The sequence below is a fragment of the Lynx rufus genome, unplaced genomic scaffold (assembly GCF_022079265.1).
Source record: "Lynx rufus isolate CCGP_SWC_20201006 ecotype Redwood Valley unplaced genomic scaffold, mLynRuf1.p SCAF_10, whole genome shotgun sequence".
In the NCBI taxonomy this organism is placed as follows: Eukaryota; Metazoa; Chordata; class Mammalia; order Carnivora; family Felidae; genus Lynx; species Lynx rufus.
In genome coordinates, this window is record NW_025814824.1 from 68,104,368 (window position 1) to 68,122,095 (window position 17,728).

The window sequence follows — 17,728 nt, forward strand, 5'->3', positions numbered from 1 at the left end:
AAAGGAAACCTCTTCAAAGGCAGATTCCACTGTAATGTGAAAAAGCACATTGCTGTCACCACGTGAAATGGCACGCATTTAGGAAAGCAGAGTTGGATGCTTCCCATGCGTGGAAGTTCTCATCCTTGGTGCCGTCTTCTCCTGGGGCTTTGCCCCTAATTAGTAGTTTTGGGAGGCTGAGAAGTGACTTGGTATTGAAGGACAAATGTCACCTGTCCCTGACGTTCATCCCTACTCCTTGGTTGACTCAAGTGTTTGAGTAGCTCACCCATTCTTTTTCTGACCGGTGGCTGGAGCTTGTTAATAATGAAGGAACATCACCCATAGGTCCTGAAATTAGCAAGTGTTAAATGTTATGTGATTATTAGGGGAAAAACAAGATAATCTAGTCAGTGGGCTTAATTAGGTTGTGATTGCCCAATTGCTGCTTCATGATAATTATATTCATAACCCCGTTTCTAGACGTCAACTACAATTATCAAAATTGACCCTAGCACAGGTAAGTGTTAGCGATCTTATTTGAAGCAGCTACTGAACGGTGAATTTCCAATGTTTCCCAGGTGTTCCTCTGTGTTCCTTCTCCCCCTTCTTGCCACCTTCCCATCATCTTTTCTCCATTTTAGTAGAAAGACTGGTGGTAACTTTATTTTGCCCGTGACCATGCACATCTTGTAGCTAGTGTTGATGCCTACAGAAAGATACTTAACGTTTTTAAGAGTCAAATAGGACAGTAAAACATTAATACCTCAGCAAATAGGAATCTTGAAGCACAAAAAATCCAAAACTGGCTAGGTTATTTTTTCTTAGCACATGACACCTGTTCAGTAGATTTAATGGGATTCATTTGAACAGAGCCTTTACTTTATAAGGTGTAGTCCTAAAATGAAAAACAGTCATCCATGTTTAAGATACTGTCTTCTCAACGTGATCATTAAGGTCTGAGGAACAGAGTGAGAGCTTCTAACTTTCTGTTATCCACACCCTTCTATCCCCCAAATTCATGACATTTGCTGCTAGAGTTATTCTAGTAGAGAAAGAACATGTCGTTGTTGGGGACTTTATTTCCTGTTTATCTCTCTAATGAAGGCAATGATTTCTAGGAAATACAAACAACAACCTGTATCAGAAGTGGGTATGTCAGTGTGCACCATGAATCACTGGGACAGATTGTCACTTGGCAGCTTTCCCTTTCTGACATGCAGTTATATGAAAAAATAATGCACTGAACATTTGCACACCATGGCTAAACTTGAGTGCAGTTGAACTGTCTGAACAACTTAGGATTTGGTTACTGTATATTTGGGTGTGTGTGTGCATGTGTGTTTATATATATATATATATATATATATATATATATATATGTTATGTAAATGTATATGTATATATTCTCTCTGGGAGAAGGAGCTTATTTTTTGCTGAAACATTAGGAGTACAAGTTTTTCAGAATTTCTGGGTGAACATGAAGTTCTTTGTGCTGGGGTCTTCATTAAGAACGTGGTGTGGGGACGCCTGGGTGGCTCAGTTGGTTATGTGTCTGGCTTTGGCTCAGGTCACGATCTCACAGTTAGTGAGTTCGAGCCCTGCATAGGGCTCTCCGCTGTCAGTGTGGAGCTGGCTTCGGATCCTCTGTCCCCCTCTGTCTGTCCCTCCCCTGCGTGCATGCTCTCTCTCTCAAAAATAAGTGAAACATTGAAAAAAAGAAGAAGAAAGTAGTGTGTAGCACATAGAGCATACTTTTTGGGACTGCACAAGCACGGGATGAAGTTTGTCTCTGTCCCTTCCTAGCTGTGTGACCTTGAATAAGTCACTTAACCTCTCTGTTCCCGTGATTTCCTACCCAATCAAAGGGAGATAATAGTATGAATCTGTAGAACTGACATAAGGACTAAAATATTATGTGTATAATAAGGATCCCGGTTCATAATGGGCACTTGAAAAATGATAGCTTCTTCCTTCCTTACTGATAGAGAAGATGGGGTAGAGATCTCCCAGGGCTTCGCCAGATGTGAATTGTTTTGTCCTTGGTCTTAAACTCCGTTTTTTGAGTCCCTCCTGATTAACTTTGTGCCATGTCTTGCCTTAACTGATGAACGGTTCTCACTGCTGTTTTGCATTCGCAGGGAGACTTGCCAGATTGGGAGCCTCTGGTCTGCCTGACTGTGGACCCTGCAGTGCTCCCTATCTGTATTGGGGTCTTCAGTAGGGATTTGTAAACTACCTGAGGATGATGCCATATCCTCTGGGAATAGTGCATTTTCTTGGTAACAGAGACTGTCCCAACCTTGCAGAGGTATATTCCCTGAAATGTTGTGGGAGAACAGTTTTTAATCAACATGAACTTTCTTGAGCATTTTGGAAGAAAGATGTTATTACTGCTCCTATAGTTTGGCATCATATCTGGCAAAAATGATTTGTCTGAGAAAGCTGAGTTTATTGCAAGGAAAATAATGGCTATGGATGCCTCTCTGTAGCTTTACTCGTTCGCCCTGAGCCAGTTTGAGGACTGTCCCGTGGCCTTGCTGAAAATCGCTTTGGTCTTCTCTGTGCAAATGTGTATTTTTTTATTTTTTAAAAATGTTTACCTATTTCTGAGACAGAGAGAGACAGAGCATGAGTGGGGGAGGGGCAGAGAGAGAGAGGGAGACACAGAATCCGAAGCAGGCTCCAGGCTCCGAGCCGTCAGCACAGACCCTGACACGGGGCCCGAACCCACAAACCATGAGATGACCTGAGCCAAAGTCGGTCGCTCAACCGACTGAGCCACCCAGGCGCTCCTCAAATGTTTATTTTAGTAATAGTCCATGTCTACTTGGTCTTACTAATGTACTGTAATATCAGATGCTTTGAGATCTTGGGCAAGGAGGCTAATTTTAGAGTGCCTGAAGGGTAGATGATATTTCAAAATGTAGAATGGTAGGGCCTAACAGGACTTACCTAAACTCATTTGCTCCAAGTCAGAAGAACACTATTGGTGGCCTCTGGTGACAGCATGGTGGTTGGTGATAGTGGTGGAAGAAGTAGAGAATATTTAAAACAATGATTTTTAATGTTTATTCATTTTTGAGAGAGACAGACAAGAGAGCGAGTGGGGGGTGGGGCAGAGAGAGAAGGAGACACAGAATCCAAAGCAGACTCCAGGCTCTGAGCTGTCAGCACAGAACCCAGCATGGGGCTTGAACCTACAAATAGTGAGATCGTGACCTGAGCTGAAGTCAGACACTTAACCGACTGAGCCACCCAGGTGCCCCAGAAGTGAAGAACATTTAAGTGGTTCTTTGGTGAAAACAGTGTAGGGACTTTTCACCTTTAAAAGCAAATTAACCTGTGAAGATTTATTTATTTATCTTATTAAAAACTTTTTACATTTCAAGAACTTCCAGGGAGACAAGGGTGTCAATGGACTATTTTTTTAATTATAAAAAATTTATACTTGCCACTTTAAAATAGTCTCCAGAGATGTTTAAAGAGAGAAGAAGAGACCGTGCATTTATTTACTGGTGTTCAGATCTCTAGAATGACCTCAAGTGAGAGATTTGGGGTCTCAGAGCGTGGACCCCAAAATTACCAGGGTGGTGGTGTAGCTGTGGGGTGTGGTGCTGGTTATAATAATATGGAATGCCCTCAAGAATATAAGACATGGGAGAAACAGTAGGAGCTGAAACCAGGACTTCTTAGGATGCCTGGAAATCGGGGAGTGGAAAGATTTCTCCAATTTCCTTGGGATTTGGTAAGGGCTATATTTGGGAATGCCGCCTTCACATGTGCTCGGTTCTTTACAACTGGTAAGGCCCTTACTTATCTGGGACTACAGAGTAGTAGAAAAGTGATTGATTTAACTTGGGTCGAGCTCCTAATTTGCTCCTAGCCTCCAGCTTATCTTTAAAAATGGCATTCCCTCTGGGGCGAAGGCTAAGAGGCATAATGTATGTAAAGCACCCAGCACCCTGCCAGGTACCCAATAAATGGCCACCTCTGCAGTTCATTTGCAGTGATCAATTAGCGGCCATCCAGTGCCACTGGTGCAGATGGCTTGCTCCTTGCCATTCATCTGCCGCCTGGCTCTGCACGCCTAGTTAGCAGTTGTGGGATGATAGAGAGTTGGGAAGAATGTAATGTCCTCACTGGCATACCACGTGTTTTATAGGTGCTCTTGTATTTAAGAAACGTGTGTCCATCCGTCTCATCGTTCGTCAAACATTTATTGAGCACCTTTGGAGTGCCTCGGCACGCCTTCGGTATGCCTGGGTGGTCAAACGCAGGGGCAGGGGGTGGCGTGGGATCTCGCTGTCAGTTGTGTTGGGTTCTTTCTTTTGGTAATTGAGGTGATTATGATGGAGATGGTGTCCTTAGCCACCTTTAAATAGCTTGGAGCCAGGGGCTGGTGAACTGTGGCTTTAGCCAGTGGGAAATGGATTCCTGTTTAGATGCTTGCATTTCGGAGTCTTTGTGTGTATATATTTACAATATAATTTGCTAACCGTGTAGTCCATGCTGCCGGGGTACGTAATCTGGCAGGCCATTTAAATATTTACTCCAAAATATCTTGTTCTCTGTTGGTGTGAAGTAGAGTTTCCAGATATTTTTAGGTCATTTTCATCTTAGCAACCCTGTTGGAGATGAACCAGACACACTGCTGTAAACTGTCCCCACATTTTGATAGAATTTAATAAAGTAAAGTTTAATGGTTTGGTCCCAAGAGGCAAACAGACCATCTGGTTAGCAGAAGGTTAGGTCGAGTACTGCATGGCTGCTGGGAGGGCCACGGACCAGCCCCGACGCACTGGTAATATGTCCAGTTGCTGAATGCATTAAGCATTGAAATGGTGCTTTCGCGTCTGCCGAGCCAGCAGTTCTGTTACCACCGCTGTGACGCAGGAGATAATTCAGCTGGGCAAGCGGCAGCATGGGGGTGGATCTACAGTACAGGATGTGTAATGTCAACATGAAGGATTGGAGCTGGCAGAAGGAAGGGAAGCACTCATTTCATGCCAGTGCAGGAAGCCTAGGGAGATGCTTCCCACCCCCTTGCATCTTGTCCTCTTCTGGAGCTTTCACATTACGTGTTAAATGATTACCTTGTGCATGGTCCATGGCAAAACTTCAGCTGATTCTCTGCCTCCTTTGGAACCTGTCAGCATAAACAGAGTGAACCACATTCCACACACATGTAGGGCGGGCAAAGGCAAGAGTTAGCTGCACAGACTGGGAGGAGGAGAAAGGGCTTCGTGAGGCAGGAGCATCTTTGTGCTTGAGATGGAATCCCATTGTCTGGCCCTTTGCGCTCAGATTTGAGACCGGCCATCCGTTCAAAGGCTACAATCATCTCAGAACATTGGGCTGCAGCTGTAGTCCGTAGAAGGCTGCAGGAAGGTTCCAGTGATTCTGCAGAAGCTTAGCAATTACATAATTGCTGTGTAACTGGAGGGAGCCATCAGGACTGTCTAGTTCCCCTGGAAAGAAAGCTTCTACAATTTAAGCGATAGATTATTTTCCCTTGTTAAACCTGAAAGCAGATGAGCAAGGACATCAAGCCACCAGGCTGGAACTGGGTCCCGTCACTGGCTTGAGAGAGGAGGACGGTCCAAGTACACTTGGCTGGACACTCAGTAGACTTCACAGCTGTGTTAAAGGCAGAGAGAGAGAGGGAGGGAGGGAGAGAGCGAGAGAGCGAGCACAGGATTCACCGGGTCTTGGAAAAGTGGATTCTTGTACCAGCCAAACACAGTATCTCACTTGTTTCTAATCTGTAAGACTACATTTTGTATGCATTCAAGGCATGGAGTATTCCAGAGCAGTCCTAGGAATGGGACCAGTGGAGCTGCACTTCATCACCAAGAGCCCTCCCAAGTTCTGTGCCTGCCCTGGAGGATTTTCGCAGCCACTCTTTGAGTGAGGCACTTGCCTCAGACGCTGATCAGCGGAAGAGCAGCAGGGCCAGACTCTCATCAGATGGTCCTAAATGCTGGGATCCTCTCCACATCAACCCCTGGTAGCGCCTCAGCAGCCCTGGTGGCCGAAACAGACTGGACACTTTGTCTGTGGAGACCTCACAGCACAGGAATGAATTCCTTCTTTCAGCTACCTGACCACTTGTTTTCCATAGTTGAGAAAATTTGGAGGTGGGGCTGGTTAAATGTAGGCATGAGGGCCGCCCTACACCAGAGAGAAGCCCAGGCTCCGTTTCATCAGATACGAAACAGTCGTCTAAAATTAGCCGCATCTCCTAACCCAAGTGTGGACTTCATGTTTGTTTATGTTAAGTAGCTCTGGATGTCAGCAGCCCTGCCTTTCTGGTGTCGGATTTGAGCTGCTGCTGGGGTAGAGAGTGGTTGTCGGACTACATTTTATTAATGGCTTTAAGTTGGGCCTTTGATCGCTACGATATTCATCTCTCGATTGAAATGTGTTTGTAGTCAGAACTTCATATAGGGCAAATAAAACATTTTGGCTCCTGTGTGAGTTAAAAAAGGAATGGCCAGCAGGCACTGTAAGGAGTTGGACCTCCAAGGTGGATTGGGTCCACAGATTCCTAGACCTTTTACCTTTAGACCTGCTTTACTCTTCACCTCCTGGGTGTAACTCTGAGGTTGGTGGATGCACATAGTCTCTTTTAGAATTTTGATTCCTATGAAACCGTGTTGGTGGGTTTTCAAGGAGCCAGGCTGCCTCAGCAGTGAGCTTTTATTTTGTAGCAATCTGGAGGGGGGCATAGGATCACCCATGGTGACCCTTTCCTGCGTCATTCCAGACAGGCCTTGGCATGCTCCAGCAGATGAGTAAGGGTGAGGGCAATTGGCAGGAGGACCCGCTGAGTTCATCTTGCTTCGTATCTTAGAAACTGGCCTGACCTTGTTCCATCTTCGGTGTTTGGGCACTCTGAGAAACACTGGACCATCTTTCGAGAGTCCTGGAGATTGTGCTGGGAGCAGCATGCTCTCATGCGAGGAGGGAACACTTGATTTGTGCAGAGACCGCATGTAAGGGAACCCTTTGGTATCCGTGTTGGGAAGCCTGTGAAGACCTTGGCAGTGAGGGCCAGGATACGTAGTAGAAAGAACATAGACCTCAGAGCCAGTGAGTAGCTGGGTGACCCTGAGCGAATGATTTCATCTTCGATCTTCAGTTTTCTTATCTGGGGCAAAGGAAAAAAAAAGTCTACTGTGTAAGCTTCACATGGGAGATAAATGAGATCACGAATGTAAATCTCTGGTGTGGAGCCCGATGTATACTGAGCACATAAAAAAATACTAATTCCTTTTTCTCCCATCCTTAAGTTTTCATAAAACACTTATAGGCAGAGCACTGTTGGCAGTGACTGTTCAGGAGTCAGAATACACTTGAGTCCGCATGAAATCCCTGTTAGGGGGCTTGTATTGGTGGACTGATAAACATTTAACATCTTGGCTTTAGGGGCTGGAGCAGTAGCTTTTACTACATGACGACTTGTAAAAGGCAGTGTGTTCCTGTATGAAACATAACTTCAAAATCTGGCAGATGAGGGGGAAAAGTACCTTAACTTCTGTTTACACTATCTTGAACATTCTGTAGTAGATTAGTATTAAGTTCCTTAGATGAGGTTCTATTTTTGTTTTTTGTTGTTGTTTTGACGATGGTTACACAACTAACTCCTTTAAAAGAAAAACCTGACATTTCCCAAGAATGGCACAGATGGGAGATGGTTGGGTGTCCGGAATCCAATAGACAAATTAATGACCCTCATAGCCTCTTCTTGTTGACCTCTAGCCCAGTGTGCCATTCCTTATGTTGGTGTTCCATGAAGCCTTATTGACTGTTTTCAGGGGAAAAGTTAAAATTTAGCCAAATCGACCTTGAAGGCCAACCACTGGTTTCTCTTGATCAGTTACTGAACAGGACTAGACTAGAAGCTACAGAAAGGCAGGCCCAGCATCTCTCCTCTTCATCTGTATCATCAGTGCCTTGCACAGCACCTGGGGCAGGTGCACGGTCAATAAGTGATAGGGTCGGGGAACCAAATCCAGCATTTTTTCAAAAGTTATTGTTCCTAAATTCTTGTTCCCTAATTACACCTCAATTTTTTAAAGACAGAATGGTACCTCTTAGTACCTCTTAGTTTCTTCTAAACAATGATTGCTACTACAGATATCACTAGTATAAAATAGCATTCAACGTTAGTAAATGGAGATTTGGCTCTGACAGTTTAATTTAAAAATTAGAGTTAATGTAAGTTCTTAATCAAGGGAAACTGCCCAGCTCTGTAATCCACATTAAATGGATTTTGGATTTAAGAATGACTAGATTGCAATCTAGGGTAAAGAAACCGAGGAGACTTTGGGTGTTGGTGTTTTGTGAAGGATACTAATTTGAGGGTGACAGTTGACTAGTATGATCCCGAATGACTCTTCAGGGGCATTGTAAAATTAGATTTTGGAGGATTGAGTCTGAGACATTGAGAGGAAAAAGTCAAATTCAAGAATACTTAAAGACTCAAGGTCGGGGGTTCTGGAGGAATCTCATTTGTAGATTTATATGAAAAAGGAAGACCAACCTTTTCCCAAGACTTAATTTGACCTATTAAGTCTATGTGGATTGTGGCATGTTTTTCATGGGGTAGATTGATGGTATGGAAACCTTAAGGAATACTGAAAAAAAATGCTAGAGAAAGAAGAACATGGAGTGTCTCGTGTCAATTTAACATAACTGGAAGAATGAAGCCATGGAACCAGGACGATAGTCATGTTTTTTGAAGATGGCCAAGCAGGTTCAGAAAACATGCTTCTCCACCTTTGACTTCAGTTCTTGAACATTCCAGTGGAATGATTTAGACCATTCAAAGTCTAGTATGTGCAGAAGCCTTCTAGGTATGAGGTGACCTTGCAGAAGTAAAGAAACCCACAGACCCTGTTAGTTCCAACCTCACCGAAGGACATATTCTGAAGAGCCAGCTCATTAAGCAAGCTTTTGAAGGGTGTGCGCTGCAGAGCAGTTTCCTGTTATTTGGTTAATGGTTGACCTAGTTCTATTGCCATATGCTTCCTGGAACGCATTCTAATATAAAGTATGTGTTAAAGCAAGACTAGGATAATAGCAGGAAAGTCAAAAGCTTCTGAAGCAGAGACCATATTAACGCTGGGCCAGTGAGGGCAGGATGGTGTATGGGTGGAAAATGAACAGACTTTTCTCTTCATGGTCCTGTTTACTAATTCTTACTGTAGTCCTCACATATCACCCCACTGCATTCCAAGGAGTTGCCTTTTCCCAAAGTACCTTGTGCCTATAACCAGCATTGCTCGTTCATTTCTTGTGCATGCTAGGCCCAGGTAGATGTTGAAGTACCCTGAGTGAAATTATTATTGCAAGGAAAGATTAGATTAGATCTGGCTAATGGCAGGTGATTTTGTTTTTGTATTATTATTTTTGTATTGCCAACAAGGGATTAGTAAATCTTTTTGTCTGAAGTTTGGATGGAGTCCAGAGGCTAAGACTGAGACTCCTTTGATTTATTTATCATTTTACCTGGAATCAGCAGCCTTGGCTGTTCATTTAGATGAACAGGAGAGTCCACGCGATCATGAGGGCTGCTGAGCAAACTTTGCACCAGACACACATGTTTGTTTTAACAGCTTCAGAATGTGAAGAATCTGTGGGTCTTGTCTGCTAATTGCTGGGTATTTGGGTGGTGGTAGAGGAAGCTGTTCTCTTCACTGCACATAAAGAAAATACTTGAGGAACCACAAGTGTGTGGGGTGGGGTGGGGTGGGATAGGGTGGACAGTTCCTTTTAAATTTGCTTTTTTGAATCACCATAATTGTAGAATGGGACAACGATTCCTAAATCAGGCTGATGTTCAGAATCATTCTGAGAACTTGGAAACAAAAAGGAGGTTATTAAAAATAGATTTTTAGGTTCTACCACAGGAGAGGGATTCAGTAGGTCTAGGGTGGGACCCTAGAATGTGTATTCTTAGAAGCCTGATTTAGGAACCACTGGTCTTGGGAATTCAGTATCATTAGGCAGGCAAGGGAGGAGGAAGGAGCTACTGTGCTTTAATGTCTCATATGCAGGAAGGAGGAAAAGGAAAAGAGATGCTGTCAGAACTTGATATTTGTAGCTGCTAATAATTTGAGCTATGGAATAGGCTTTCGTCTTTTCTTCCCCAGGAATTCAGTACCTCCAGGGCACCTTAAGGGTACTGTATACTAAGTGATTTAGGTTTGGGAAATGTCATCGCAGTGGCATGCTACTTCCTGTGCTCCACCCCCATCACCGTCCTCTGCTGCCTCGTCCTCTTCCTCCCACCATGGAGACACTGTTAGCAGTGTATCTGTCATTCATCAATTAAATTGGACGGAGTTTTTTCATATTATTACCTTTGGCTGAAACAAAGGGACGTTACATTATGTTGATTTCTGTATACAAAGATATTACTACCGATCCACCCAAATTGCTTCTGCTGCATCGTCATCTTCTTTTTCTTCCTCCTCCTCCTCCTCCTTCTTCTCCCTCTTCTTCTGTTAACAATAAAGAGATGCACAAGTTGACTGTGGACTTGCTCTGTATTGCTGCCCACCTGGCCTGGTTTGAAGCCATTGCCTCTGATACTGGGCCACAGCTAAATAATCCATTTGTGAATCAGAACGATCTCGACTTCACCCTGATTGGAGTCTAATAGTGTGCCTGATAAATAGTTGGTCTTCATTGCATAGTTAGTGGTTGAATGAATGACTCAACCAGCTAAGTAAACATTGCCCCCAAGAGATAAGAAGTAACTTGGAAAGAAAAAGATTCTGCTTCAAAGCAATGTGTGTGGTCAACGTTACCCTTTTTAGGATGTTCTGCATTAATCTCAACAAAAAGGAAAATGACCCTGTTTTAAAGTTTGATGGATTAGACACTTTGGCTTCCTGAGTAAATGCAGGGCAATTATTTCTTTTCTTTATGTGTTCTCTATCCCCCAAAACAACTGTCACCACTACTACCACAAAAAATCCCGGCACATGTTCGAGAGAGTGGCACAGACCAGATATCGTTAAGGATATTTGATGTTCTTTCTCCATTCTTCCTTTGAGCTTTAAAGGTCTCGTAAAGAGTGAGAAGAATGTTGTTTTAGAAGAGTGGAAGAGAAGAAACAATTCAGAACGAAGAAAGTAAAGTTGAGGAAATTTCTCTTAGTGATGGTAATCTGTTTGTAGCAGAAAACAGTGGTCATGGCCTGAGAACTCATAGTCATGTCCTTGGCATGCTTAGAAGCTCCAAGAATGGAAGATAGTCTTTTCAAAGTTATTTTGAGGAGTTGGACACTACCTACTAGGCTTCTAATGCTTACCCAAGTTAAGAGGTTGAAGTGCCTCCAAGGCTTTAAGTAGCAGCTGAACATGTGATCTTGTTAACCCTGAGATGTTGTTGAATAGTGACTCAGATCACAGTGGCAAATGATCCTGCCCTGTTCCAGCTGCCCCAGCAGAAATCAGTGTTAGGTCACCCGTAGGCAGATGGTGCAGAGCTCATATCAAGACTTTAGAACAAGGACAATTTGAATTGGCTATCCTGCACTTGGGACTTACGTTGAGGACTGCTTGGTGTTTTGGACCCATCTGATTCCTAAGCGTTGCCAGTTTCTACCTCCACCCCTACCCCCTACCCTCTCATAAACCACTTGAAGAGAAGGGGAGGATGCCAGAGAGAGTCATGAGTTCTCATAATGGTTTGCTCTTTGGATGTTTCCTCATCTAGATAGACGGAGGCATTTGTTTTCCCCAAGAAAAGGTAAAGTATGCCCAAGGTAGCCTAAAAAATGTGTGATGCCTATTTTGAATAAAATAATAGATGAATAGATTATATTTTACTGAATAATAATTAGGAGGTAACTCATACTCAAGAAGCTGGTTTGTTGCCCTTCTATGAGAGGAGGTAACTGCATAATGACTCACTGAACATTACTGATTTAGTACAAAAGAAACATGGGGGTGGGGTGGCAGGCAGGTGGTTGAGATCGATTGTTACCTCACCAGACCATTCTTAAAACTTTCTCTGTCTTTTCATGACTCCAGCATGTTTGTGTAAACCCAAAATTATTTTAAAGCTTAAAATGTCTTTCTGTTCAGCTGAGTGAATGCGCTGCCTATTTCAAAAGTTGATAATGACTCAAGGGTATCCAGCTCTCAAGATTCAAGCCACTGCATGTTGGCAATGATACCGAATCCCAGTTTTATAAATAAAATGCCAGGGTGCCGCCTTGAAGATCCAGACGTAGTCTGCTAGCACGTTCTAAATCTTGATCCGTGGCTACACAGCAGTGTCAACTACAAAACACAGACACAAACATACACACGAAACCAGGATCTAGGGTCCAAAAGGGAAGGAGTTACTGTCATCTGCCGTGAACATAAGGTGACTAGTTATATTCAAAGAGATGAAATCCCAAGCCAGAATGGATCTCTGAAGTCATCCTGCGCAACCTCTTCATTTTGCATCTCTGGAAAGGCCAGAGCGATTTGCCCAAAGTCCACAACACAAGAAGTTAGTTAGGGAATCCTGAAATGGAATTTCAGTTTCCTGCCTCAGCCATCTCTGCTAATTCCACTGGAACAGGTGTGCCATGTAGCTTCTATTTCTCGTGCCCGTTTTGATTGATTGGGAGAGACTGCCCCGAGCTCCGCTTTGAGGATCCTGTGCCTTGTCGAGGCTTGTTGGAAAGCAGTGGGGAGATCAAGCAGGGAGGGCTGCAGTAGGTGGGAGAGGGTAAATGCTAGACGGTGGCACTTCCCCATAGCTGCTGTCCCTTACAGTTACATGTTTTGAAATCATAGACTCAATCTCTACCAGAACACTTTCTCACTCGGTGTTCGTGAAGTCTTCCTATTTCTGAATGTTTTAAACCAAAGAAGATACTTGGTTGGGAACAGCTTATTCAGGTGACTTCTCCAAGGTCACTAAGTTGTTAGCTAGCAATTTGAACCCATGATTGGGTGTTCGCTGTCTTTTGTCAACTAGCCTGGAGAGCTCTCTTTCTACACTGTTCCTATATAGTCTGCTGACCTTGATGTGGGGGAGTCATCACTCAGCTCCCTGTTTCACTACCACCTTCTTACCTATTCTGTATGTTGTCCACATGTGCCTACATGCTTTGTGGGACCTCGTAGACCATCTGCTGAATCATTTCCCTCCGTAGAGGGTTCAGAGGGGTCATTGACTTGCACAGGGACCTGTCACAGCCTAAGTTGGGGAAGAGATCCACGCTAGCACCCTGAGCCTGACCATCACTGCTTCAAGGTATTTCCTTGGAGGTTTCCCACCTGCTACAATATAGTTGGTTTTGAAACTAGAAGGAACCTTGAAGGTTATTTATTTAATCTTATTTTATAGCCAGAGAAATGGAGTCCAACAACATTTAAGGGGCTTGGCCAACCAGGGCAAGTTGTCAAGTAGCACAAAACCCTTCTAAGTCTTAAGGAACAAAGCCAAACCCATGGTATACATTTTTTTCTTTATTTTAATGAGAAAAATGGACTGTTTATCATATCACAAAGGTCACAGGGGGCATGATTGCCTTGCAACATATTAGAGTCTATAGATTTCATATAGATGAAACTGTCGTTAAAACAGGACTTTGTGGATTATCCTTATGTCATGTATGCAGTACATTTAGAAGGAAAAACTTTGGTCATAAATTTCTTGTAATAGGACCCTCACTATAATTCCCTAACTAACTTCTTATGTTGTGGACTTTGGGCAAATCACTCTGGCCCTTCCAGAGATGCAAAATGAAGAGGTTGCGCAAAATTCATGCTTCCAAAGACAGGCTGACATGAGGGCGCATGAGGGGTATAAACATGCCTGGCAATCTGAAGAGTGCTGTGAACTTGAGCTTGTCTGGCACAGTGCTAGGCACATGAGCACTGTTCTGTCATTGTGATTTTGTTTATCTCAAGGATTTGGAGCACCTTCCACCAGAGCTCTGTCATGCTTACGGCAAGTATGAACTAATAATACTTTGCCCTGATTAGGATCAGTGTTTGGTGGGGAGGGAGCTATATTTCACAGGCAGAACGATCTGCTAATGTCTGATTTGAGATGAATGCCATTGGTAGCAATATAGACTGTTATTTCCCCTGCAGGCACAGCCCTTTGCCTCTCCTGGCTGGACTGGAAAACAGAATTGAAGGTCTCCTATTTTTGAACATCTTCAGCAGCAGACAGCTCCTTGAGCAATGCTACCTCCATCTGTTCCCATTGGCCACTTCATATCTATCCCTCTCCCTACCATATTAGCCAGTGAGGAAGGACAGTTCTCTAGATTTCTAAGGGATCTTGGTGCTCAAAAGGGTGTTGACCATGAGCCTCTTGGCAAGTAGGCGAGGTGGCCCACATTGGAGCCTTTACCCTCTGCTGGAACGTTTCCTTTTGAAGCGCCACCACTTATAGAATCATCAATAAAAACATTTCCCTTGCTCCTTCTGGAACCTCAGTCTAACCTTGAGCCTTTGTTTCGGAAGATAATGGTATCATTTTGGAAGATAATGGTATCATTTCTACACAAAACTGGGAACAAACCACTCTTAATTCCTTTTCCTCCCAGTCAGTCAGTTGTTTTAGCAAAATGATCCTCTTTCACTTTAACAAAAAGATTCTCTTTCTGGCTTAAAATATTCCGGATGTGCTTTAACTTGCCTTGGGGTCATAGCACATGTCTTCCAGGACTGATGAGTCTTGTCAGTTGCCCCAGGGTGAGAACTTTAATAAGCAAATTGCACACACCTGGTTTTGCAAAATATTGGCCTAATGGGGCACCTAGGTGGAAGTTCCCACTTCCACTCCCTGTGTACACACCCTCCGTCCCCACCCCTTTTAAAAGAGAGGCCTCAGAAATTGCTGCCTCTCCATTTATCTTGTAAAACTTTCCTGTCTCTTTGCTCCCCTGTTGTGATCGTTAACGAGCTCCGGTTGTTGCTGTCACTGCTGCTGTCTTGGATTTGAAAGTAATGGCAGTGATGGGATGTGGTATATGTGTGGGGGAGTCTGGTTAAAAGGGAACAGGGCTGGTGAACTCTCTTTGTCAGACTGTGCATCCCCCTGCCCCGCTCTTTGATTTGTGGCTGCCATGGGTGTTTGCTCAGCCTTTCCCTGCTCAGACTCTACTTGGCTAGTTGAAAAATGACAGCCTGTTTCCCTGTTTTTGGATACTGGACGCCTGGCTTACCTGTCTTTCACTCCTAAGCATTCATTTGATCGTTCATTCGAACCTCTGTTGAGCATTTGACTGCCTGCCAGGCTTTGTGCCAAATATTGGGGGTTAGGGAAATGAAAGACCCAGACCCTCACTGCCTTCTAGAAGTTCACAACCTAATGTTTATGTCTCTCGTAGTTGGCAGGTGTAACACATTGACAAACCTCAAAGATGCATAATAGTGCATTTTCTTTGGATTCTGTGCTAATTGCCAAAGATCAGCTTCCCCAAGTAAAGCTATTTGGATGTCTTTCTAGTCACTTTTGGACATGTTGGCGGCACCCAGGTGATCAGGAGGCAGGATCACTCCCTTAAGAAGCTGCAAGTGGCATTGATGTCTGTGTATATCCAGACCAACTAATGGGCACGACCATTTCTTTGAGAGCTGCATGCTCCAGAATAGATTTCACACCGATCTTGCTCGTATCACATCTGCCACCATTCCAATATGCCTACAGGATTCTAAGAGTAGGCTTTTTCTGCACCCGTCAACCTGTGCGTCATTGGATGACATTCTGCCTGAAAGTTTATAAAATTTGGTGATGGCGTTTAGCTCTTAAGCCATAACAACATATGGCTTTCCTGGCTTTGAGTAGGCTGTGGATGACCTCACTCTTCAAACCTGTTATCAGCCCATGTTCCACCATCATTTCCGTGTATGTACCTCAGAAATTCCCGTCCCCGACCCAGCATCACCTGAAGAACTTCCAGTAACATTGGTGATCTTCTAGTCTTTTGGTTTGGAAGAGCATCCCAAAGGTCTTTAGGAAAATTCTTTCATCCGCTCCTGGAGTCCCTTTTTGGGCATATAAAAAGCACATGAGGGGCGCCTGGGTGGCGCAGTCGGTTAAGCGTCCGACTTCAGCCAGGTCACGATCTCGCGGTCCGTGAGTTCGAGCCCCGCGTCAGGCTCTGGGCTGATGGCTCGGAGCCTGGAGCCTGTTTCCGATTCTGTGTCTCCCTCTCTCTCTGACCCTCCCCCGTTCATGCTCTGTCTCTCTCTGTCCCAAAAATAAATAAACGTTGAAAAAAAAAATTAAAAAAAAAAAAAAAAAAAAAGCACATGAAACCACTCAATCATGTACTATCGTATCTGCCTTTGGCGGTTCTTTTATTCATATCCGTAAGCATGGCTATACATGTGTTGTATTATGCAGCTAAGCTCAAAACCGTTGTGATGGGAAATATTGGAGGCTTCTCCCCACTCACACTGACATTTAGGCTTACCTTCCCAGTACGGGTAAATGTCTCAGGTTAGCCAAATGTGTCTAGGGTCAGAGGGCATATGCTTTGATATGGAATTCCAGAGGTCATTCCCTGCCTTTGTCCTCTACACCAAAGCTCATGTCACTTGCATCATGCTGTGGCATGAAACAATATTGCATCGCAGGGAGTGCATAATAGACTGTGTTGTCCAATTATCATGAGATTACTGAATACTTTTGCCTGGAAACTTGCCAGCAATAGTGAACAAAGAGATGCCCCAAGCCACTTTCTCACCTTTATTCTTGAAGACTAAATGGCATTCTTAATGTCTGATGGTTTCCTCTGTACCCTTCTTATTGAGTAGAGAATAAGGCAGTTTGTTGTTTTTTTTTTTTTTTTCCTTTTTGACGAAGAATGTGGCTAGTACAGGAAACCAAGATTTTTGGCTAATTTGATGAGAATTGGTAAAAAGTCAAAGGTGGAAAGAGAATACACAGGCTGGAAAAGGAGATGACCAATTTCGAGGAAATGGGATATTGTTTGATATATTTACAGTAAAGAAGAAAAGTTCTTCCTGGAACAAAAGTATTGAAGAAATAACAAAAAGAGGAAAAAAAAAAAAAACACAACATTTCCCTAGCACACAAACTATGAAGCCCATGGTTTTTGTGACTTGGAAGTTCTTACATTTCTTGAATTCTCCAACTTTCTGGATTTTTAAAATCTAACATTTAATTCCAAAATCTTTATTCATCTCTGTGTTTTCATTCTCTGTGAGTTATCTGTGTCCTCTGAAAGTTTAAAAACAAGTGATATTTTTTTTCTCATCTCTCTTGGCGGGGACACACAATGGGCTGCCTTTCCCCTTCTCTGTGGAAAGAATGGAAATATGGTAAGCAGCCAGCGGAGCTCCATACGGATTGACATTCCTTGCTTCTGCTTTTGAAGTTAAGATGGTCACGAGAGAGAAAAATATTTTCAGTTCCAAGCCTAAGAAAAGGACATTCCTTTTCATCTTGGCACTCTTGTTTTCATGGTATTGATTTCCCTCAGAATCATCTTCAATCCCATTAATAAGTCACATCTGAAAATGAAATCACTTTTGTAAGTTCTTTTCCTCTCCACACCCTTGGTTATAGAGAAGGTGACGTTTTCTTAAATTTATCTGAAGGAGCTTAGTATATATTTTCCTGGCATTTTTTGCTCTGGGTGAGTTCCCATTGTTGATCAAGCATATTCAAGAGAGGTTTCCAGAGCCCTGAGAGACCCATCCATGCATTCTGTTCTGTTAAACAAAGAAAAAATTAGAAAAAAGAA